Below are 25,379 nucleotides of genomic sequence, written 5' to 3'. Positions count from 1 at the left end.
ATTGGGCACCACAAAACTGTTGTTTTGTATACACTGGTTAGCTGCGGGCAGCAAACCAAGATAGCAGTTTGTCCATTTGGCAACTGTTCGCACAGCCTGATCGCTCCATGAACACTGCGTGGCCAAGCTCAACCTAAGTTATTTTTATTTCTTTAATTAAATATTGGATATTTTTTTAGTCTCCACTCACCCAAAGTGCCTTGCAGTGGCTTTATATATCCTGATATGACATATTCTGTGCAAAATTCCAGACGTATGGAAATCATGCTAAACATACTCCATTTCAGCAATCCTTGCTATAATGACGTTAAACTGTGGCCCTATCTTGCCCCAGAGGCAGATGCGCTAACTTATGTGACGGAGGAACAGGAATGAGCAATTTCCCTCTGGTCTTTTTAGAGTCATTTAATCATTTTTCTTACACACACACCCAGGCCTTCCGGAAGCAAAGTATCCAGTCTCAGTTGCACAAGCCATTCATAAAGAATCCATTCCACCCTACAGGGCAAACGGTCCCAATTGTTAATCAACTCAGTGCGCATTTCTGTTCCTTGTGCCGGAGACTGATTCAACCTGAACCCTTTTCGCTCAGTTTCATAAGCATCCCTGGGCCAGAAGCACAGTTTCCATCTCTCCCCACAAGACAATGATCCCAAAGATGGTAACCTTCTTTTGATCCCTCCAGAAAAGACAACCCTTCCATAAGCAAATTAGAAGACTCTCCTCATCACCACCCCACTCTTTGGATGCTGATTGTCAGTCTTGATGGAGCCCAGCCTTTAGGTTTCTTTCCCAACCAGGCAAGGGAGAGTGGCAGATTTATCTCTTCCTACAAAGCAAAAGGCCTTGGGGACCCTTTGAAGCCAACAGTGGGGCCCAGGGAGAGGGCAGACGCTGAAGGCTGAAGGCAGACCTTACTGGAGCATCTCCAGACCCACCCACCCCCTCCTTGTCCTCTGTCCAGATCACAAAACTGTTCTTCCCTTTGGAATGCCCTCATTACATGTTTAACTAAGTGCCTCCCAGTCCTACATAGAAAGAAATAACAACAAATACATACAGCAATAAGCAGGCTGGATCAAAAGAACAGCTTGTATTCCTCTCTATTCTTCTCCCACATCCAGAGAGAACGAAATTTCTAGAACTGAAGGAACCTTGAATTCATGGCTCATTGGGAAGGAGAAATGACAGAGACAAAAATCAAACTCATCCCCCAATCGACTGCTGCATACTATTCAGCCTGAAATTCAGGACCACAAAATGCCGGTCCTGGGTCCATAAGACCAGATCTTTAAAAACATGACCTGGAAAATCTGTTCCCCCTCCTCTTCCTACGTTAAAGATTTGTTAACATCAAGCCAGATGGTTGGATTGAGTTCACAGGTTTGCACAACGTTTTGTGTCAATGTGGTTGGTGGCCCAGGCTAGCTGGATCTTGCCACTGCTCAGAAGCTAAACCAGGCCAGCTCTGGTTAGTACTTAGATGGGAAACTAACTACCAAGGAAATCCACGGTTGTTACACAGAGGCAGGCAATAGTAATCCACATCTGGTCATCTCTTCTAGGCTTGAGTACCGTACGGGCAGTGGCGTCACGCCCACGGGGCAGGGGGGGCACAACACATCGGGCGGAGCAGCAGCGGAGGCATGGCCACGCCGTCAAGGGGGCATGGTGTGGTGGGGGCAAGCAACGCTGCAGCAGCGGCGCAAGGCGTGCACGTGTCCCGGACACGGTTTCCCCTCACTTCGCCCCTCTGTACAGGTCTCCATAAGTCAATTGAGACATGGTAGCTCTTTCCACCACATATAAAAAGTATTTTAACTGTTGTGAGAACCAGTATGGGTCTTTACAACAATTTGGTAACAGGATTGCAATTCCCTTGCATTTGTAAGAGCTGCTTTCCAAATAAATCCACAAAAATTGCTAGCCCACAAACATTTTGACTCGCCCACTTGCCACTGCATAGTAGTGTCAGTCCTGTGTGGTTTACAGCTGGCAAGAGACTAAAACTGAACCAAGTTTTTTCCTGTTTAGTAAGCTTCCCTGATCATCTTTCAGCGACTAATAAACATCACAGCAGATCAGCTAATGCTCTTCTCAAAATCTGGTTTGTGGATTTTGTGCATTATAAATTTATTAAAAGCATTACCATGCCATCTTTCTACTCGAATGGGGTCCCCACAGTGGCAAACATAAAAACATTAAAAACTTTCCAACATGAAAAAATTGACAGCATTTAAAATAGAAGTTATGTAAAATATTTGAACCGTTCAGTAAAAACATATAAGCACAAACCATTCTGGGTTACATGTCATGGACACAGATCTACAGGCTGGTAAATATTCCAGGTTGGCACTTAGGTGCCATTTTTGTATTTGGTAAAATCAACAGGGTGAAACCAACAAACCAAACCAGTACATTCCTTCACAAAGAAAAGGACCATTTGTGTTGCTTTAGAGTACTGATTCCTGCAGGAATCTGCAAAAATCTTTATTTTAAAAAACAATAAGGCCCACTTCCCAGGACACACAACCCAGCTAGATATAGTTTACTTTGCAGATAGCTATGCAAGGGAACTAGGAAGAGGAAATCCCAAAACATGAACTGAGTAATATACCTTTTACCATGGCCTAGTAAAACATGATAAAATAGTAAGCTTTTGAGCTCCACAGAACTCTTTGTCAGGCTAGATTTTCACTTAAAGTCTTCCCCTGCCCTGGATAGGAACCTTTTTTGTTTTGTACAAATAGATGGCTAGAAGAAGAATTCTGGAGAACTCCAAAAGTGGTTCAATATTTGTTGACAATTTACTTGGTACTTACTAGGAGATTGTTTCAACAAAGGAAACTCATATCCAAAGTCTGCCCCCGTTGTATTTTCCATATGTTTGCATCAGTTCCTGAGATGGGAAACCAAGAGAATCAAGCAAGCGCAGACGGATACATTATACCCTTTCCTGAATGGAGCCCCATACAGGGCCCATCCGTCCATCAACACCATGTGCTTCAGCTGGCAGGAGCGGTTCAAATGTTTGCCAGATATGTGCACTGTTGCCCAGTTTCCCCACCCCACTAATCCGAGGGTTAGCACACCGCTGTGATCCTGGAGATATTGGACAGAGCTGGAGTGAGAGATGGTGAGTAAATTAAGGATGTTCAAAAAACTTTTCCTCAGAGGCACAGTTACTGCAAACTGTTGTGCAATAAGCAGTTTTCTTTGACTGGCTGGACAGAGATTGGGGTGGGGGCGAATCTCACTTGCCACATGCCACTTTTTCTGAAGATCCGTGAAAATGGGCCATTAAGTGGAGTCCCCTTCACCCTTCAGCCACAGCCATGCTAAATTACAGGCATGAAGTGCTTCGATTTCTAAAAACAGAAGAAGAGGTGCCAATGTGCAAATCTCCCAGAACGCCACACCCTTTGATTTGGAAGCCTTTTTTCCAAGAGTTTAGGACTTTATAATTGTCTGCTGTCAAAACAGGTTAGAACCAACAAGGGAGATAAATGAAGGACTGTTTTATGGAAGAGCAGCAGCCAATATTTTTTTTCTTGTTTGAAGGAAAGCCACTACATCAGTAAAAGCCAGGCATGAAACTGAACAACGGAAAGAAGGGAAAGGATATTATTGATAGCTGGTGGGTTGGATCCTGTGGATCTATGGTTGCCAAGTCCACCCTGGGTGGGGTGGTAGGGTTGCCAGATCTAGGTTGGGAAACTCCTGGAGAACTGGGAAAGGACATTGGGGAGAACAGGAACTTCAGGGGGGCACAATAAGGTCCATCTTTCAAAGCATCAATTTTCTCCACGGGAACAGATTTCTACTGTCTGGAGATGAGCTGTAATGCCAGGGGGTCCCCAGGTGGACTTCCCTGTGTGAATCTGCATTGTTAACAGAGGTGGACTTTCGCCAGAGAAAGGGCCTCTGCTAGTGGAACAAATCCACAGGATCCAGTCCATAGTTGATACTGTTTTGCAACACAATAATAGCAGTGAAGAATTGTGTAGGGTCTTGTGATTACTGAACTGCACTCTCCACACGTTCAGGGACCCTTTCCCCTCTCTGATAACTTCAAAGTCAGAAGCTAGTCCCTGTTACTCAGAAGGGAGTTCACCTGATGTCACACATTAAGGGTCAGGAACATGTGGCTGTCGACCAGATGCCAGAATTGAAGGATCCCTCCTCAGATTCGTACACAAGAGCGCTTACTTGACCACAGCTCATCCTTCTCCTCCTGACAGGAACTTCAGGCCCACAGTCCTGGCAGAAGAGACTTCTCCAAGGGGTCGTGGGCCACATCAACCCCCCAAACGTCCCCCCATCACCACCCCCCAGCCAGTTAGCAGAGGAACATCGCCTCCGGCACTTCCCTCAGCCACTGGGAGTCTGGGCTCCAGCTGGAGCTGAAGCATAACTGGCCCAGCTGGATTAAATTTGCAAGACAAGGAGTGAACACAGAACTATGTGTGCAGAGGGTGAGCCTCAAAGATACTCCACATCCTCCCGCTGGCCCCTCTACGACACAGATGCCCTTGGCCCAGCTGGGCATATGATGTGGGGGAAAACATGAGCCTCCTCTGGCCCATCACAATACCTATTAAACCAAGCTATGGGAGGGATAGCTGAGCATCCATTGATGGAGACTGTAATTGTGGGGGGGGGGGGGACATGTGAAAATGCACTTTGGCGCCCCTCGTTCTTAACCAAGAGGCCTGCCATACAACTGGTCCCCTGCTTTTAGGCATAAACCTGTGTGAGGAAGAAAACAGACAATCTAACTCGGGAGTCGAAGCAAACACACGCACGCCCTTGCTTTGGATCTCTAAAATAAAACGAGAATGGCGGGAAGGGGAAGTGCTTGGTTCTTCTTTGTCGAGGGGGGTTACTTGGGGTCCCCACCCCCCACTGCCGCTTCTCTAGCAGCAGTAGAAGCCCAGCCATGTGGAAAACACTTGCTGTCAGAAGAAATCTGGGCCAAGCCGGTGACATTGCCACGTGCGGCTTATGTAAGGGGAGGGCAGGGGAGGACAGGAAGGATGCAAAGACGGAGGATGGCACAGTTGGGCGGGGAAGGGGACACTCCGGAGACTGTGTTGGGGAGTGGGCTTTGGCAGAAGGCAGGGATCCCCTCCTCACAAGGCAGATGGGACAGGACTTTTCCTGCCATTGAACGCCACTTGTGCCACGTTTTACCTCTGAACAGAATACAGGGAAGTGCAGGCAGGTTGAAATGGACGCTCATTTGAGTTCAGCTAAGGGTATCGTGGACTGTGGCATGGCCATAAAATTGCTAGTGCGTGGACTTCAGTGACTTTGCATGGAGTAGCAACCTGCAGATAGATAGGAAAAGGACATGGCTTTTACCTAGAGTTGCCAACCTCCAGTTATAGTCTGGAGATCTTGAATCACAACTGATCTCCAAACAACAGATATCAGTTCACCTGGAGAAAATGGCTTCTTGGGAGGGTGGGCTCCCACTGAAGTCCCTCCTCGACCCCCACCTTACTAATATCTCTAGGAACCTCCCAGCCCAAAGTTGCCAATAACAGATTCTGAACCAATCACGAGGATACTACACTGGCACCCAGACAACAGTGATGCAATTCAGATTAGTACAATTTAGGCCAGACTGTGCATTAATTAAGGGTTGTGCTAGCAGGGGTGGCCAACCTATGGTGCTCCAGATGTTCATGGACTACAATTCTCATCAGCCCCTGCCAACTTGGCCAATTGGCCATGCTGACAAGGGCTGATGGGAATTGTAGTCCATGAACATCTGGAGCACCATAGGTTGGCCACCTTTCTGCTACAGCAATTCCAGGTAGGCTACAACCAAGGGTTGCCAACAAGCTCTGAAAATTCCTGGAGATTTAGGCGTAGTGGCTGAGGAGAATGGAAGTTGGGGAGGGAGCTTTGATGCCTCCAAAGCAGCCATTTCCTCCAAGGGAACTGACCTCTGTGGTCTGGAGACCAGGAGAACCCTGGGAGGCCGGTGATCGTAGCACAACTCCCCACTAACTGTGTGGCACCTGCGATCTCCCTGGGCTAGCGTCATACCAGGAACAGCCGTTGGAAGGCTTTTTGAGGGGCAGGTTAGGCCATATAACCAGCTTAAAAAGGGAAAACCACAGTTTCTCTGTTACTTATCAGCTGTGGCCGGACAGGGCCCACGGGCTGCCATCTCCATGTGGCCCAGCCACTAACTAGAAGAGGACAGCGCCTGGTAGCTTTTGCATAGCCTAGCAACCAGCACAAGAGGGATGCAAAGCACTGTGATGTCTCTTAGCCTTCACTTCAGCCCTTCTTGTCCCACCACAATGTACATCTCCTTGATTTCACCCTGTGGCACATACTAGATGGCCCTGGCCACTCACTGAGGTCTCTTTCTGTCCTTTAGATCCATCAGCCCTGGCTGAAGATGCCCACTGGTTCCACCCCAGACATTTACCACTCCCTCACTTTTGCTACTGCCCTATAATCCAAACCAGCCAACCCCTTGGCTATTTGGAGCCAAATGCAATTTGTGGGGCCACGGCTCTCTCCCTCCCATCTGCAATACCATCCCCCAACATATCCCTTCAGGAAACAGTTGTTTATGAGCTTCTGGTGGGGGAATTGATTAACGGTTCCCGTGGGAAGTGGGGGTGGGGATGGGGCTTTTTTGCCGGCGGCGGGAGTGAATCAATTTGTGGCATTGATTTTTCACGCACTGCGGCAGAAACGGGGACAGAAGCGATGGCGGGAAGATGAATTCCCCTGCGGTCAGCCGCCATGCAGCAGCCTAGGTCACAAAGGGAGCCCCCTTGTATGCACTCCACCACTACATATGCCCCACTATATAATAATAACACCATCATGAATTCCAAAATCTGGACTTTCAACAGTTCGAATTTGCCTAAAATATTAATAGAAAAGTGGAAATGTTTTTTAAAGGATCAGAGCTTGTAAATTTAGGTTAAAAGCTAAATATCCTCTGTCCACAACTCTGGAGAAAGCACCCTGGGGTGAAAGAGGCTTATAATTTCAGAAAGGGGTTTCTGAGTTACTTCTTCAATGGAAAGGAACAGGGTCTAAAATTTGGGCTGGGAAACTGAGCTTTGACAGATGCATCTTGTAGATTAAACTGCAGAAAACAGCAAACCAGGGCACCTAATTCCATTTAGATGTCTGTTCCATGTTCCTAGGGTACTTTTAGGGTTACCAGGTTTTCCCCAGTCACTGACGGGGGTCAGGGTTGCCAGCCCCAGATTGAGAAACTCCTGGAGATTTGGAAGTTGAGACTGGGGAGGACACAAAACTCAGTGGGGTATAAAGCCACAAAGCATCAATTTACTCCAAGGGAACTGACCACTGTGGTCTGGCCATCAGCTGTAACTCCAGGGGATCTCCAAGTCCTACCTGGAGGCTGCTACTGCTAGTTTTATTCCATTTACTTTTTGTCTGTCTTATCCTCTCTCCCGAGTGCCTTTGGACTGAGTGAGCCTGCTAGACAGGCCAAGAAGAGAAAACCTATCTTGTATTTTTTTTCCCTGATTGGCTAGGATACTAGTCTGTCAACTGTTTTGCTGGAAGGAAATTTAACTTGGTTACAACCAGTTTGGGAAGCTACCAGGAAATAGACTTCCTTGTTGGTAGTTTGAAATCATGGTCACTTGGAAGAGCTGAATTTAAGAGGGATGGATGAAAACATAGAACAGGAGGCTTTATCAAAGCCCAATCTGAACGAGAACCCACAAAATGGATAAGAACCCACATGCTGCAGCGAGCGAGAAAACTGGGCAGAAATTTGCAAATCTGCAGCTTACTTGGCTCCAGATTGAAAGGGGAGCTCTGGGGAGAACCACTTCCATGCAGTAGCTTTTTCTCCTCTGAAAAATGAAGCGTTTTTGTCCTACCTCACCAAACACAAGAAAGGCTATAGAATATTTTACACATTCCATAAATAACGTTCACCCCTTCACCTATTGCAGAGCTGGACTCTTTAACGAAGCCAACTTGAGCAGGGGAAGGGGGTCTCACAATTAAATAGAGCAGATAACAGGCCTGAATCAACGGACAGAGAGCAGGTCCGGCAGTGTTACCAACAACAGGCTGGGACACTCTAGGAGATTCTAGGGGAGAGACCTCAGCAGGTTATAATGCACTTGCATCCTCCCTCCAGAGGTGGGGCACTCACGGGGACATAGGGGGTCACATGTCCCCGAGCGCATGCCAACTGGTCATATGGCAGGGCAGAGAATCACCCCCCATCCCACTGTCCCCCACTTACCTTGCTGGTAAGAGCTTGCCTCAGGCTCCCGTTGGCAAGGTAAGTGGGCACAGGGAGCGCAGGGGTGTGTGCGCCCAGAGCAGGTGTTGCCCTGGACACCATTCCCCCCCCCCCATGCCTCTCCCTCCCTCTTTCCCCTGGAAAACTTATGTTTGTAGTCTGGATATCAGTGGTAATTCCAGAAGATGTCCAGGCATCACATGGAGGTTGGAACCCCCAGGGTAGGAAGGGATGGCATACTTCACCATTGAGCAATGGACACAGGGGTAGGAAACAGAAAAGCTAAACACAGTACCAGAGTACATAGGGAGACGTTCTGTGGCTGGCATTTTTCATATTCCTCATTTCCTGGCTCCATCTTGTCTCTCAGATTGTAATAACTCAGCAATTATGCTAGACTTTACTTGTTTGTGAGGGAGGAGGGCGAGAGGAGCACCCCCATGGATAAGTTCCAGAAAAAGCTGCCTTTCTGGACAACCATGTGTATGAGAAAGTATAACGCCACCGTAAAAATATGGTTCTCACTGGCTGTTGTGCTCCAAAATGTCTGGATTGGGATGGGTCAAAAATGAGACAATAAATGGGGCAAAACTATGTGATCCATCAGTGAGGGGCCCCCACCCAAAAAACCCTCCAAACCAGCAAGCAGGGTGACAACAATGTATCGCAGACAACCAACAGCGCTTTTTAAAAATGTTACCAAGGATACCAATTTCTAACCGGTCCCCATCTTTAAAAACTCACTTCTCTAGATCTGCCAACTAATTTCACTGCTAGTAATACTCCAAATAATGGGTTCTCTGGAGGCCTACCTGCCCCTCATTAGCATCTTCTATGGCTCATCCTCCTCCACCACCCTTTGCCTCCTCACTTCCCCCTGCAGGAGGCGCTATTCTGCCAGGAAACTCCCCAGGGCAGAGACCGTCTCCATGGCAACAATATGGGAGGACGGTGGGATGTGCCAGCCAGCTGGCACAAGGAGCATTCCCTGCAGAAGCCAGATTCCTTATTTGAACTTGGCACACATCTTCCTCGCTCTGTGCCTGCCTCTTTGGCTGCTGCGCACGTATCACTCACTCACTCACACACACACACACACACACACACACACACACACACACACACACACACACACACACACACACCAGGGACCATGTACTATAAATAGCCACCGGGGGGTTGTTATCTGCTTAGTGGCCCATGGGGGTTGGAGGGAATGCAGCTGAGCTGGGGAAGCAAGGAACTGCTCAGGACTCTGGGGTTCTCTGGGCAGCTCTGGGAAAGGGAAGAAGAAGAAGAAGAAGAAGAAGAAGAAGAAGAAGAAGAAGAAGAAGAAGAAGAAGAAGAAGAAGAAGAAGAAGAAGAAGAAGAAGAAGAAGAAGAAGACGACGAAGACGACGACGAACACCACGACGACGAAGACGAAGAAGACGACGACCCTGTGAGGTGGGTGAGGCTGAGAGGTCCAAATAACTGACTCGCCCAAGGTCACCCAGCTGACATGTGCTGGAGTGCACAGGCTAATGTAGTTCCCTAGATAAGCCTCCACAGCTCAAGTGGGGAATCAAATCCGGTTCTCCAGATTAGAGTGCATCTGGTCTTAACCACTATGCCACTGCTGCTCTGACTTGGGATGTGGGAGCCAGGATTCCTCAGTGTTCTAGAATGAGGTAGGACAGGTAAGAGCAAAGGACCCTGGGAGCCAGAAATCCTAGGTGATTTCTGAAGACATTCAGTGGGTGAGAGCACAGGATGCTGGAAGTAAGATTCCCCGTTTCCCGGAAACAAGAAACTGCAGAAATAACTCCTAGAAACCTGTTCTCTGCAATTCTAGAGGAGTCTAGACAGCCAATCTGAACTCCTAAAGTGCTGGGAACAGGATCTACTGGGTCAGAGCAGAAACTGGCTTTTCTAAAACAAAAGTAAGGAACAAGTGGATTAAAAACAAGGATTTGGCGAGGGGGGCAGTCAGCAGCACGATGTCTGGGTCTGAACTGTCTTTTAAGTAAGTGGAAGAGAACCCTCCACACTTCTGTGGGCAGAGATTATACTGATTCCTGACGGTCAGATTTGGGATAGGGCTTGTTGGACAGCCACAGGTTAATTATTAGCTGGAAATGCCCCGCTCCCCCAAATCAGGCGCTGAGCCACAACTTTTGCTGACTGCCAAGTTGGCGAAAGGTCAACAAGGCACCAGCAACTGGCTGGCAGGAAGGGAGGGAGGGAGGGAGGGAGGGAGGGAGCGTGCGTGCGTGCGTGCGTGTGGGGGGATGCACTTCTGGGGCATGAGGCCAGGAAAGAAGGGCCTAGCATTCAGCCCAGTGTAGCCAGGGCCAAGCAGGGAATCCCAAAGGAATGGCACAGAGTCACTTGTGAAAACCAGGAACTGCGTACAACTGATGTCCTGCTTCCTTCCAAACAGGAGATCCAAGATGAAGGGGTCTGAGGAAACAGTTGAAGGTGGTGCATAAAACATAGACATCACTTTTAGGACAGGGAGCCACGGAGATGAATCTCATCTCCTTCACTCACCAAAGCTCCAAATCCAGGGTCCAGCACCCCAAAGCAGTTCCTTCTCTTATTCTGATCAACAGTGACACCCAGTGGCCATTTTACTTCATCACAGCAACAATCCAATTTATTCAGACCTCAAACTCCTGTTCACGTTCTTCAGCATCAACCAGTTTGGTGCTTCTTGACTATTTTGTCTGAGACTAATCAATTGCATATAAAACCCAGGTCCAACATCCAAAGTCCACTTTGATTTCAAATGCCTGAGGACTAGATGCAATCAGTAAGGCATGGACATTTGACACAGGGCACGGAGACACCCTAGGTTTCAGATCCATAGATGTTGCAGGCAGCTGATGGTGGGTGATTTATGAATGGGCTTACTGCACTAGCCAATTCCATTTGATGATGTGGCTAAAATTCAGTACTGATGATAAATCTTCTGTTACTCAAGCTGCCCAAGGAAATCTACCCTACATTCAGATTCCTCTGGGCCCAGGAGAAACTCCCAAACATTTTGTATCAAGCCGAAGGCACCATTCTGGAGACAGATGCCAACATTGGTGAACAAATCTCATAATCAAGAAGAAACAATATAGCATTTCATATTTTGGTGCTCATTCCTGCCAAAGAAATAAGGCTGTCAACTCGGGGGATGGAGCCCACGGAGGGCAGAGTTTGGAGAGGGGAGAGACCTCAGTGAAGTAGAACGCCATAAAGTCCAATTTCCAAAGCGGCCATTTTCTTCAGGGGAACTACCGGTAATCTATTTTACCCGGAGACCTGTTGAAATTCTGGGAGATCTACAGTCACCACTTGGAGCCAAGCAACCTTACTCAGAAAATATAAACCTGTATTGGGCTTTTCTCTCTCCCACACTCTAAAGGCTGAAGGCAGATGGGGAAGTTTTAATTGTGAAAATAGCAGAAAAGGGGAAGAACTGTCCTTTTTTTTGTAGTGCCACAACCCTTGTCCACTTCAGGACCCCTCTATAGCATCTTTGAAATCCAAAAATGTGTGAGGAAATCCAGTCAGAAGTCAAACATGCCATGTATTTTGGGTTCCAGGCATAACAGCACGGGTGGGTTTTGAAGAAGGACATGAAGGGGGAAGAGAGAGACAGCTGGGAGATTTATCCCTCTTAAATCCAAAATGGCATAGAGCCAAACCTAGTGGCACGGAATGTTTCTGCCACAGCATGTGGTCATAAAGCCACACACACCCCCAATCACTTCTCTCTATTTGAGATATCTGCAAGCATACAGGAGATCTACCCAACCTATGAACTGAGAGACCCCATGTAGTGTAGTGATTAGAGTGCCATCCAAGGATCTAGGAGACCAGGGTTCAAATTATCTCTCTGCGAGGGAACCTTGCTGGGTGACCTTGGCCAAGTCATATACACTCTCGGGATTGTTGTGAAGATAGAATGGAGGAGAGGAAAACAAGGTAGGACATTTCTGCGTCTCCACTGGGAAGAAATACAGGGCATAAATAAATGAAGAAAGAAAAGAAAGATCTGCTTAGCAAAATGAAAATACATTTGTGCATTTCCATGCAATGACATGCAACGTGCATTACAAATAAAATGCATTCTCACAGTAACATCGCCAACCAAAAAAGTTAGGCAAAGCACAGCAGAGTCTGTGCCAAGAGCAAGCCCACAGCTTGCTGCTTCAGATCCAGAGGTGGTCTCTGGCAGTTAATCCCACATTTTTAACTAGGAAGCCCTTTTAATATCTGTTTGCACAGACTCCACATCATGTCCTTCCCCGCCACGCACCTCCCTCTGGCAGCACCCCACCCCCACCCCCACCCCCACCACAACTTCTGGCCTTAAAAGCCAACTTAGTATTTCTCAGCTGTCAGATCCAATTAGCTCACCCAGGCGTTGGCTGGTTGGTGAAGCCACAGGGACACAGCAACAGAAGCGGGAAAGGGCAAGAAAACCAGCCTTCATCTACTCCTGCTGCTCTGCCCCATCCCTTTCACATTTCTTCAGCTCAAGGCCAGAGAGTCATGATTGTCCAAAAATTGGAGGTGTCTGGCACCCTAGGGAACTCTATTTATTACCACATTTATATCCTACCTTCCCTCGTGGTTCAAAGCAGCTGATACTAATAGTTGGGGGTCCATATAATAACAGTTAAAGATTTTTCAGTTAAAACCAACTATCAAATAGTAAGTCCCCCAGCCCCCAACTCTTAAAAGGGGCATGTTGTTCAAACCCCCAGGAAACAGGCAGCCTTGTGTATTCCTTTCAAAGATCTCCAAGGAGCGGGTTCTACTCACCTCCTCAAGGTGCCCATTCTACAGAAGAAGAAGAAGAAGAAGAAGAAGAAGAAGAAGAAGAAGAAGAAGAAGAAGAAGAAGAGTTGGATTTATATCCCCCCTTTCTCTCCTTTACGTAAGGAGACTCAAAGGGGCTTACAAACTCCTTTCCCTTCCCCCCTCATAACAAACACCCTGTGAGGTAGGATGGGGCTGAGAGAGCTCCGAAGAACTGTGACTAGTCCAAGGTCACCCAGCTGGTGTGTGTTGGAGTGCACAGGAGGCTAATCTGAATTCCCCAGATAAGCCTCCACAGCTCAAGCAGCAGAGCAGGGAATCAAACCCGGTTCCTCCAGATTAGAGTACACCTGCTCTTAACCACTACGTCACTGCTGCTCCCAGGATGGAATGAGATCAGACTCTGATCAATATGAGATGGGCCAGATGATCCAAAGAAGATGATCCAAGACAGATCCACCACAGCCCCTCCCCTAGTCAACATGAAGTTCCCGCATACCCATTTACACCACTGGTCTCTCAAACTCATTTTGTTTTTTTCTGACTGACAGCGGGTGACCAGGGCCTCCGATGACGTCTTTTCCATCATATCACCAGATCCTTTAACTGTAGGAGTCAGGGACTGACCTGGGACATTCTGTATGCCATGCAGATGGCTCTGCCACTGAAGCACACAGAAAAGCCAGCGGGGGTTGGTTGGGTTAAGCCTTTCCCACATCATTTCCTTGATGTGAAACAGCCCAGGGTAGCTGCTATGTGCCCTACCGGGTCACAAGATTTACTCTGTGCTGCTTCTTGGGAGCAAAGGGTCAACTGGGAAAAGAATTAGCTCGTGTCTGGAACAAAACTTTCACGCAAGACATGGGGGATTCTGCACCATTAACTTCGGCAGTTCACTTAGGGTGAAGGACCTCCTTCCTTGATTCAGGTGAGTGAGCAAAGGAGGGTAATGTCCCAGCTAGGGCTACGATATCTGCCTAGAGATGTGGGGGGTAGAGACTCAACGGGGTGTAATGCCATAGAGCTCATCCTCAAGGGCAGACATTTCTCTCTAAGGCAAATAATCTCTGTTGTCTGGAGATCAGTTGTAATTCCGGGGGATCGCCAGGCCCTGCTGAAAGGCTGGCATCCTCATGCTGTAGTAACAGAAGTCAAATACAGCCCAGAAGCCCTTGCGGCTGACCAAAGTTTTCTGGTTTTAAAACAGGCCAGGCAAGACACACAAACACACCCCAAGATAATTAAAGAACCCAGAAGAGAAAGACTTGATGTACATCCCTTTGTTTCTGTCTGACAGATAATTTCTCTAAGGAAAGGAAATCAGAATACCAGGTGTAAGCTGTTAGCTTTTTGTAGCAAGGTCTGATGTAGCATTTAAGGGAGTTTATGAATTTTGCGGAGGGTGTATTAAAAGTTTGTTTAAATAGGTTATATATTAAGATTAAAATGGTTTTAGAAAATAGCTATTCTAAGTATGGTTTGATAAATATATATTTAGTGGAATTTATAGTATATATTCTTGTATATAGTATAGTATATAGTATATATATAGTATATATTCTTGATTATGAATGAATATGTTCATTGTGCCTTGGAAGTTGATAAGCCTCTGTTTCACACAGTTTTTAGAAAAGACCTAGTTGCTCAAGACTATTGGGAACCCACCTGAAGACTGCTTGAAGACCCCCAGAACTTCAAAGTACCTCTGAGATTTAGCAGCACTCCCTAAAAATGATATATTACATAAGGTCGGGATAGCCAGAATGGAAGAGAACTTTTAGATGGTTAATTGGAAGTGCATATTGAAGTGTAAAGTTTTGTCATGACGTATGTGAGATTTATGGTTTTGTTTAGAACAGAGATGTATTCATAGCCCTTTCTTATAAAAAAGGGCTAACTTTTTTTGTCAATCCAGCCCTCTCCTGTTTGCCACTAGAATCTCTGACGGTTTGAATAAAATTTATTAATTAACTCAGACTGTTGTCTCCGGGCATTTCTCCCGCCTTCCCCTGCCGGGAGTAAAAAGGTAGCTTTGCCCAGGATGCTTTCAGAGCAACAGTGCCTCATATAGAATTAAATTAAATCCACGAAAGCTGACTCTTCCCAATTCTCAACCCTCAACCCATCCCTAGAACTTTATGCTGCATCCCAGCTGAAGAAGAGGAAGCCCCCCCCCCCTCGCCCCCACCTTAATGACCCAGATTTGCTGCTGGCAGCTGGTGGCCTCACATGACAAGGAGCATTCCCGGAGGCACAGTCCTTGCCAGGGGGGAAATAGAGCACAGGTAGTTGAGGGGAAAAAAATCAGCATCCCCGCCCACCCAAAAAGTGTATGGATGCATCCTGCTCTTCCCAGGCTCTACCCCAAATCTCCCAAAAAATTTCCAAACTGCGGTTGGCAGTCTTTCTTGGGAAATTAGGGGGAAGTGCCCAGGTAGGGCAAAATTTGGGGTAGCGAGGGAACTCGTTAGCGGTGTGATTGTAGGACTTCAGATAATTTAGTCTCCTCCAGAGCTGCCTTTCCCTCCAGAGGAAATTTGCTATCTGGATTTCCCTTGTAATTCCAGCAGAACTCCAGAATCCACTATGGGATTGGTAATTCTAGTTGCCAGTTTATTTCCCCACTGGGCTTCTTTGCCTTCAGGCAGCTGCTTCGTAAAAGAAGCTACACCTGTTGAACTAGACAGACTGAAGGTGCTGACTGTCTGATAGAGGGGAAAAGGTGGCAGCCAATACAGGTTTGGAACTAATGTCACTCCAGTCTTTGCTTTCCAATAAAATCTATTCACACAGACAGGTGCCTCCCCAAGGGAGGCCCTCTGAGTTGCAAGTAAATTCCAGGAAAGCCTGTAACTGTCACATGATAGGAAGAGGAGGAGCCAGTTATAACCTGAATGGTGGGCAGGGGTGCCAACTTCAGGTTGGGCCATTCCTGGGGATGGGGGGGACTCTTGAGGAGGGGACTCAACAAGGGATGAGAGTCCACCCCACCAAAGGAGCATTTTCCTCAGGGGAACTGGAGATCAATTAAACTTCTGGAAGATCTCCAGGCCCAATCTGGGGGTTGGCAACCTGACCTGGTGGGAAAGGGTGCACTGTACCGCAAGACTACATAGAACCTGAGTGCCAGGAGGAGGGTTTGGCTTCAGGGAAGCATGAGGAGTCCGGAGAAAGCTTTGATGGGGAGGGGAATCTGGACCTGCCCCTGTTAAAAAGAATCTTCTTGACCTGAGTGAATTGACCCATTGTCCTGCTGCTCCCCTCAGTGAATTGACCCATTGTCCTGCTTGACCCATTGTCCTGCTGCTCCCCTCAGAGGATGCAAAGAGAGGCGAGAGGCTAACCCAGCAAGCACGCAAGCCAGTTTCCTCCAAAATTAGCCCTCCCAAAAGAGGTTCATGATTCAGCAGGTGGCACTCTGCAACCCACATGAGGGGTCTTGACTCCTGAGTTGAAGGCTTCTGCTTTGAAGAGGCCCTTGAGAGGGTCCTCCTACTGCCTCAGAACCCCTATATTATTTGACCCCCCCACACACACACCTTGTTTTTCCCTCAGGACTCTTTTCCAGCTACATTCAGGCTGAGGTGCTGGAGAGAAGGGGGTGGGGGTGGGGTAAGAAAACCTCAGTTCAATCCTGAACAGAGCTAGATCCTTTCAAGCCCCTAGAATGGTACAACTCTATTTAGGATGGTGCTGCTTATGCCAGTTCTGGGTTCATAAACACCTGGAGATGTGCGGGTAGAGCCTGAGAAGGTGTAATACTGTATGGTCCGCCCACCAAAGCAGCCATTTTTTCCAGGACCTTCACTGGGGGCCCAAAGTTCTGGCAGACAACGCAAGGGACAGACTATCCCTGCATCTGAGCATCCACGGCCTTCACAAAGCAGGACTTTCCCACTTCCTCACCTGCTGCTAACCCAAATGCCCGCTGGAATCTTGCCCCAGAGAATCCCCCTCTTCCTCAAGAACAGGATTGGGTGGGGGATGCATTTCCAGCAGCTTCAGGAGGGGAAGAAGGAACAATCTTGCTCTGTGGAAATCCGTGACCCTGCAGAAGCATCTAGTCTGGATCCAAACTGATGGGGGATTCCACTTTGGCCACTTTCTTGAAGCAAGAAGGGATGTTCTATCACTTATGGTGGACATGATAAAGCTGGAGAATTTGGGAAGTTAATATATTCAATAATTCAAAAGACCTTTAAGATGAATGTACAACTAAGACCCGAGACTTTTTGTTGTTGGAATTCATGGACAGAACTTTGGAAAGAAAACATGGAACTTTGTTTTTATATATGCCAATAGCAGCAGGAATAATTTATGTGCAAAAAGGGAAAACTCCAGCCATTCCTGTAAGTGAAGAATGGGGGCTGAAGGTATTAGAATTAGCAGAGATGGCTAAACTCACTTTGTTGCTTAGGGGAACCTGAACAAATTTATGGACAACTGGAAAGCTATGATAGACCATATAGATAAAAAATAAAAATGGGATGATAACTAAATCCTGTTGTGTGCCGAAATACAACAGGCTCTAGAAAGTTGCAAGTCATCACCAATATGCCTTGCACACACATAGCATATCTCCTCCGCGCGCACGCCTGCACAGCTCTTTATAAAGAGAATTGTTGCCAAATGCCTTGCTTTTTATATAGATAGATTTAATAGAGAAAAGTGTGATATTTACCAGTGCATCAACAATGCGTATAAAGACACAACTTTACCTATGTTGATAAAGACCAAGAGGTGTATTTTTCAGAATAAAGACGCAGACAAAATTGGGAATCCTTATGACAAATGAACTTATTCTTCAGTTCCTCTGAAGATGCCAGCCACAGATGCAGGCAAAACGTCAGGAGAAAATACTATTGAAACACAGCTATACAACCCAGAAAACCCACAACACCCCACTTATTCTTATATTTTCTGCTTCTGTCTGTGTTGTTACACTGTCTAAGGTAAGAATAAAAAATGTTGAAACACTTTGGCAGTTTCCCCATGGCCAACAGAGGCATAGCTAGAGGAAATGGAGCCCGGTGCAAAATTGGAGTTTTGCTCCCCCCTCATGTTTGTTTGTGTTTTTTGTATTTTTAGTGTTTTTTCAGTTTTTGGCCTCCAGGGGGCATAGATTTTAGGCTAGCAGCATCAAAATGTCAGAGTATCATTAGGAGACTCTTCTGATGATACCTCCCAGGTTTGGTGAAGTTTGGTTAAGGGGGTCCAAAGTTATGGACCCTCAAAAGGGCAGCCCCATCTAGTATTAGCTCCCATTGGAAACAATGGGAGATGGGGGCACCTTCTTTGGGGGGTCCATAACTTTGGAACCCCTAAACCAGTGGTGGTGACCTATGGCACGGGTGCCAGAGGTGGCACTCAAAGCCCTCTCTGTGGGCAAGTGCAAACAGAGTCCCCCCCCCACACACACACACACACATCTAGGCTGGTCTGGGCCGCTGGGCTCGATTATTAGCATTAAACCTAAGACCTAGTTTTGGGAAAGCAGTGTAGGTAACCCTGATAAGCGCTGTTAAAACCCACTAATTTTCATGTGAAGAACTAAAGCGTGATCCTTTACCTGGGAGTAAGCTCAGTTGCTGGCAATGGAACTTCTGAGTAAACCCTCCTAGGGTCATGATTCACCCATTGGAAGAGTTGCACGGTTGCTTCAAAGCAGAGCCACTGACTACCATGAAGCTTACTCCCGAGTAACGCACACCTCAGAGCCAACTGGTTTTTTCCTAAACTAAAACCTCAGTATTCAGGTTAAATTGCCGTGTTGGCACTTTGTGATAAACAAGTGGGTTTTGGGTTGCAATTTGGGCACTCGGTCTCAAAAAGGTTTGCCATCACTGCCCTAAACCAAATTTCACCAAACTTGGCTGGTATCAGCAGGAGTGTCGCCAGACAATATCCTGAAATTTTGGTGCCACTATCCTAAAAACTGCGCCCCCTGCCAGCCAACAAAGTAAAAACACTAAAAATATCAAAAGTACATTTTGCTGCTCCCTCAAGGCACGCGCCCGGTGTGATGCGCACCCCCTGCCCCGTGGTATCTACACCACTGATGGCCAATATATCCTGGGATAAGGAGGTGAACCATCCCGGTTTGGCCATAACTTCCGCATGGCTTCGGGGTCTAACTCGGGCCCGCCCTGTGAGATTTTCCTTATTCAGCACCTTTCAAAAAAAATTGGCGGTTCTTTTTTTAAAAAATGCACCAATCCCACTTCCATGCAAACACTGTGGGAGATGGACTGGTTTATTTTTCCTGCTACCTACAGCCAATCAGAACATTGGAAAAACAGGACAGTTTGCGCATGCGTAGCAACGCCGGCAAGGAAGATGAAACTAAATTGGAGGCTATGCATGCAGAGGCGTACCTCCCATTGGGCAAAGTGGGCAGCTGCCCTGGGCGCCACCTTGTGGTGGGCGACAAAATTGCAGGTTTGTGAGGGATTTTGTATTTTCAGTGTTTTTCCGTTTTTGGCCTGCAGGGGGCGCAGATCTTAGGCTAGCAGCACCAAAATTTCAGGGATTTTTTGGGATACTCTCCTGATGATATCACCCAGGTTTGGTGAGGTTTGGTTTAGGGAGTCCAAAGTTATGGACTCCCAAAGGGAGTGCCCCCATCCCCCATTGTTTCCAATGGGAGCTAATAGGAGATGGGGGCTACACCTTTGAGGGTCCATAACTTTGGACCCCCTGAACCAGACTTCACCAAATCTGAGTGGTATCATCAGTAGGGTCTCACGAAGATAATATCTGAAATTTTGCGTAGCTGCTATCTTAATAATTGCACCCCTGGACAACAGGCACCCCCTAAATTTCCCCAGATTCTCCTTTAAATTCACCCCTTCCCACCACCAATGCTTGTTTTCTTTTCTTTGTTTTAATATTCCCTCTCTAGTGCCTAATAAAGGTTGTTGTTGTTGTTGTTGTTGTTGTTAAATCAATACCCCTCTCGGCATGGATTTAAAGGGAGAATCTGAGGTCCCCAGTTTAAACAATTCCACTTTAAAAATGATGCTGCTTTGGGGTGGATTCCAGCATCACTTGTTTAAACTAGGGAGCCCAGATTCTCCTTTTAAATCCACCTTAAAGGGAGAATCTGCCCCCCCCCCCCCAGCGTTTAAATTACAACATTGAAAAGTGATGCTGTTTCCAAATTGGGGGACTGGATACAACACCATAAAATGTTTTCATAGCAGTAATAAAACATTTTGAAACCATTTTGAAAATGTTTTCCAAATATTATTTCAGCTGTGTGGCATGGCCCATTGCTATGTTCAGATTTGTGAGTTGGGAGATGTTCTATAATGTGATGGTGACTTTGAAACGACCTGGTGGAAAAAATCATTGTTTGGTCATGGTGGGGGAGGGTGGCCACCCATGGGGGGGGGCATCAAACTCAGGTTTTGCCCAGGGCTCAAGTTCGCCTAGGTACGCCCCTGTATGCATGGCGGGCTGCCATGCAGAGGGAGAAACCGAGATAGAAACATCCCGGTATGTATGATCCCCTGGGATATTTTGTCCATCCAGAAAACCACTTTCTTGTCAGTACTGTGTATTGTTCCACTTGAAGCCCAATCTTTGTCTTTTGTTTTTCTAAACCACAGAAGTACCAAATGCTTTTTCATGCAAGGCGCTCCAATCACCACTGTCCTATCCCTGCATTGTTTGTGTATTTCAAATATTTGTTACCCATGGATTCCCAGAAATCCAGTTATTAAAAAATGCTTTGCTGTGCCCTGAACCTATGCATGTGTGGGTTAATAAAGAACGTATGTGAAGTGTATGTTTCCCTCCCATCCTTTTAAAGCCATTTGTTACCCCCCCCCCCACACACACACATCTAGACTAGGAGTGTGTTAATTTTCAATATGGATTTGTGAATGTAACCTAGATAGACCCCTCTGCCTTGTTTTGTCCTAATATATATTGTATCATTTTAAAAACGTCCAACTGTGTGATAGATTCTTTGATGCCATAGTAAGGTTATCGTGTTTATAAGAATGTATTGGAACTCCTGCTTTAGTATAAAAAGCTCACTTTAGATACGGTGTAGATTCTTAGGTTTTATATTGATGGGTTTTCTTTAGATAGAATCTGATGTATATATTAGCATAGATCCTTTATAATTTTAAATAATATTTTTGTATGTGTCTTATGTATTCATTTGAGAAATAGTATATAGGATTATTTTCTGCGTTAGTATTTCCTCATCAGCAGGGGTTGGGCCTGGATTCATCAGCAGCCAGCACCCAACCCCTCAGGTAATCCCATCATCACCAACAAAAGGACCTTTTGATTTACAAAGGATGGATTCAGGGTGTGGACTGACTGTTGGAAGATGTCACCCTGTTTTGCTATTGGACTATTTGAAGTTTCACTCTCAGGATCCAGAGGCTTATTGGACTGTTCATACTCTTGCTTTCAGGATCCAGAAATTCATTGGATCATTTAAACTTTTATTTGTCTAACACTCTCAAGGAAACACCTCAGGCAAGAAGGTGCAACCTTTTCTTCTGGGATTTGATGTCATCAGCATTTGCAAAAGGACTGTGTTCTCCCTTTGGTGTTTTAGGATATTTTCTCTGTATTAGATGGAAGGGGACCGCCCCCTTCTTGGTTTTGCACTATGGGGGTGGGATTGCCCTACACCCCTTTTCTGGGTTACTGGGGAAATGTATAAAAGGGGTCGACAGACAGCCATGCGGGGTCCTTCTTTGGAGAGCTTCTGAAGCACAATAACGAATCCACTGCTTTTGAAGAATCCCTGGCTCCTGTTGTCTCCCTGTTCACTGCCAGAGTTGAAATCATTTTGAGAAATCACTTTTCTTGTTTCCTGGGCAGTGGGTAACATATTTATATGCCACTTTTCTCCCTGAAAACATGCCTCTAAAGAGGCTTACAAACTTTTAAAGTTATGTATAATCTTAAACAGAGAGCTCAAAATCCAAACACATCAAGACCTCCATTAGTGATGCTGCTGCTATGGCAAGCCTCTATGGAAGATTCCAGAATATTGCTTATGTAGAATGACTCTGGCCCTCTAAGCTGGGCTGTCCCAAAACTGTCCAACACACTTTCTTCTATTGCCCGTTCTATACTGAAATTCAAGCTATTTAAACCCCAGTTTAAGACAGAGGGCTGAATTTTCAGATAGTTCCAAGCTGATCTTCCTATTAAATCCCCCCAACTTAGAAATGTGCAAGAGTGTAGCTAAACTTCTGAAGGAAACCATGAAGCTCCATCTTCCAAAAAAAGGGTGCTAATTTTTATTCTGGTCCTTTTTATGATTGTATTAACACTTTACTATTTAACTCCATGCAGTGTTGTATTGCACGATGCCTTTTATCTATTTTAAATCTCTGAATATTTTAAATTTTTGTACATTGTGTAATACTTTATAGCCTAGATGCCAATAAAGGCCTTGGATTGGATTGTTATGGCAAGACTCTTGTACCACAGAACTGATAAGCCATCACGAGAACCAGGGAGGACATTTCCCACTGCTATAGGGATCATTTCACCCCAGAAATCTGATTCAACTTGGAAGACTAAGCAGAAGTTCCAGGAATTGCCGGGGAAACACACACAGAATTTCTGGCTGTTTCCAGCTTTTGGTGTAAGATCCTGAGAAGTCCAGGTGAAGCCGAGGTGAGACTTTCCCACACTAAAACTTGTCTCTGCCACACCCATGCAGCCTCTCTAATGCATGACCTCTGGTAGGAACATGGGTTCAAATTAGACATTCGTGCAAATAATTTCTCATTTGAAAATAATTACAGAGCAGTAGCCAGGTAGTCTGTTGGAGCAGCAGGAAAAAAAACAAGCAAGCAAAATAAATAAATAAAGCAAACAAATGGGAAAAGTCTGCAAGAACCATTCACATTTTGTTCCAGATGTATGAAACGGATCCTCAATGGACAGACATTTACATAAGTAATTGGGAACAAAAAAAACAATTATAAAGCTTATAAATGATGAACCAGCTGTTAACATTTTTCCTTCTAAACCTCTTATCTAAAACTTAATTCCTTTATTCCCCACCTTCATATTGACTGGGGACCCCAAGGTGCTTAGATTGTTATTGTCTTTGCCATTTTGTCCTAACCACCCTACAAGGTAGGCTGAGTGTGTGTAACTGGCCCAGGGCTGCTCAGCAAATGGCCATAGCAGAGTGGAGATCCGAACTCAGATCCTAGTCTGACATGCTGACCAATTACCAGTCTAAAAACGTCTGCCCGGTGAGAACTTACTACATGTATATTGATGAAGTGGGCTCTAGTCCACAAGAGTTTATGCTTGAATTAAAATGTGTGAGTCTTTAACCTGAAAGTTAGCACATGTACTTTTCACAACAATAAACCAGGGTCACTATTAACAAATATTGAGAGCAGCACCGTTTCCATTTACAAACAAGGTACACAAGCCAGAGACAGCAGAAATTTACTAATGCCATCATGCAATTTACAATCAGAATCCAACTCTATCCAGAAGACACTTATTCATATTCCATTCTAAACCCATGGGATTTAGACTAGAGTAACTCTGCATAGGATTTCGCTGAGTCCAATCCAAGTGGCTACACTGAGTCTGGCAGACCTGGGTTCAAATGCCACTCTTTTTATGGACTCATTATATGGCTAAATCAGTTTTATAGGCCTCAAGTTCTCTGTCACTAAAATGGGTGCAAGAGCTTACAATGGGTGTAACAGTTGATATTTTTCAGATTCATCAGTTATACCCAGCCATTCTCCAAAGAGTTCAAGGGTACATGGGAGCTAGAGCAATCTGTTGGCTGAGACAGAGCCGCTTGTCCCATGTCAACGTATTCGAACTCAGATCTCTCCCACTCAAGCCTGTCCATCTATTGCAGCACCCTGGCTTTATTCTTCTCAGCACAATAACAGGAACAGTTAAATCACCATGGGACAAGCAAATGTGCTTCAGAAACGGAAGAAAATAACTTAACACCAATGTTACTACAAGAGTAGAATCAAGAGTTCTTTAAACAGCACCCTTACTTATACAAGCCTCCCAACTTCTCTACATTTTCTGGTGCAGGTTTGGCAAGGAAGATCTCCACCCCCGGAGGAATGGGGAAGAGAGTTCCACAGAGATGTTTTATTTGATGGTATTTCATTAAGATCCCCTTTGAAATGTAACCCAAGAAGCAGCTGCCAAACCTATTTCCCATTCTCCTAACACAGAACTTTCCAGTGGGAAGAGATTCCCTGGCTTGCCGGCAGAGAATAGGGTATTCCCTGAAGGCAGGGGAAGCCAAGATCAGACAGAGAGGGAGGGGGGGAAAGGAAGGATCTTTTTAAAAAATTGCAAAGCATTCTTGCCATTCAGAGTCCAGTCTGAGCTTTTGCATTTCAGGACCAAGACAATAGCAAAGGTTTCTTACCTGATGGAGCAGCTCCGGGGCTGCCAGAGAAGGTGGGTCTCTCCTCAGGTCCTGGGGGAAGCCCTTCTTGGTGGAAAACAGGATTCCCCCTCTGTCTAGCTCACTGCCTGGACTGTCTGCTAACGCTGCAAGCCGACGTCAGCCCCCACTGGGTCCTAACACCCCTCTTGCGCCAGCCTGCTTTCCCACAGCTGCAGCACAGTCCTGGACGGAACTGCTTTTTTTGTTTTTAAACTTTCATCCCATTGCAAAGGTCACCTGGGGAAAAGGGGGTGGAAGGGGAGGTCAAAGTTTGCTGCTACCAGCCAGAGTTGGAAATCAGTAGCAGAAACTGATGAAACAGTTTCGCCCTGTGTTTACGCTGCCCCAGGGATGGGAGCTTGTTCACATAGGGTGGTCAGCTCTAGGTTGGGAAATCCCTGGAGATTTGTGGGGTGCAGCCAGGGGACGGTGAGGGATCTCAGTGGGGTCAGGACTGAATTAAGCTAGTGTGGGGCCAGTACTCTATGTTGTAAAAGGCTCACCATGGTGGCACTGACAGATCCTCCAGCGGCATAACAGCGCATGCTGCATTAGCATGAGAGCATTGGAAATAGCACAAAGGAGACTTGTCTACATGACACAGGAAGAAGCAACACATGCCTTCACAGACACACACAAGAAGTAGAGTTTGGATTCATACCCCGTCTTTCTCTCCTGTAAAGAGACTCAAGGTGCCTTACAAACTCCTTTCCCTTCCCCTCCCCACAACAGACACCTTGTAAGGTAGGTGGGCCTGAGAGAGTTCTGAGAGAACTGTGACTAGCGCAAGGTCACCCAGCAGACTTCATGTGGAGGAGCATGGAAACAAATCCAGTTCACCAGATAAAATCTGACGCTTGTGTGGAGGAGTGGAGGATC

The 25,379-nt window shown here is 46.2% G+C and overlaps 1 protein-coding gene across 1 annotated transcript in view; it reads right to left on the bottom strand.

Moving 5' to 3' along the window:
- The window catches only part of RARA (retinoic acid receptor alpha), a 264,057-nt gene extending 239,474 nt beyond the window's left edge, over positions 1–24,583 (bottom strand). Inside the window, exon 1 of the mRNA XM_048517014.1 lies at positions 24,480–24,583. The gene's annotated coding sequence lies outside the window, so the exon portion shown is untranslated. The remainder of the gene's footprint in view (positions 1–24,479) is intronic.
- Between the last annotated feature and the right edge of the window lie 796 nt (positions 24,584–25,379).

Source organism: Sphaerodactylus townsendi, linkage group LG15, assembly GCF_021028975.2.
Source record: "Sphaerodactylus townsendi isolate TG3544 linkage group LG15, MPM_Stown_v2.3, whole genome shotgun sequence".
NCBI lineage: Eukaryota > Metazoa > Chordata > Lepidosauria > Squamata > Sphaerodactylidae > Sphaerodactylus > Sphaerodactylus townsendi.
Note: the sequence above shows the minus strand (reverse complement) of the source record. Positions and strands in the feature narration are given on the sequence as shown.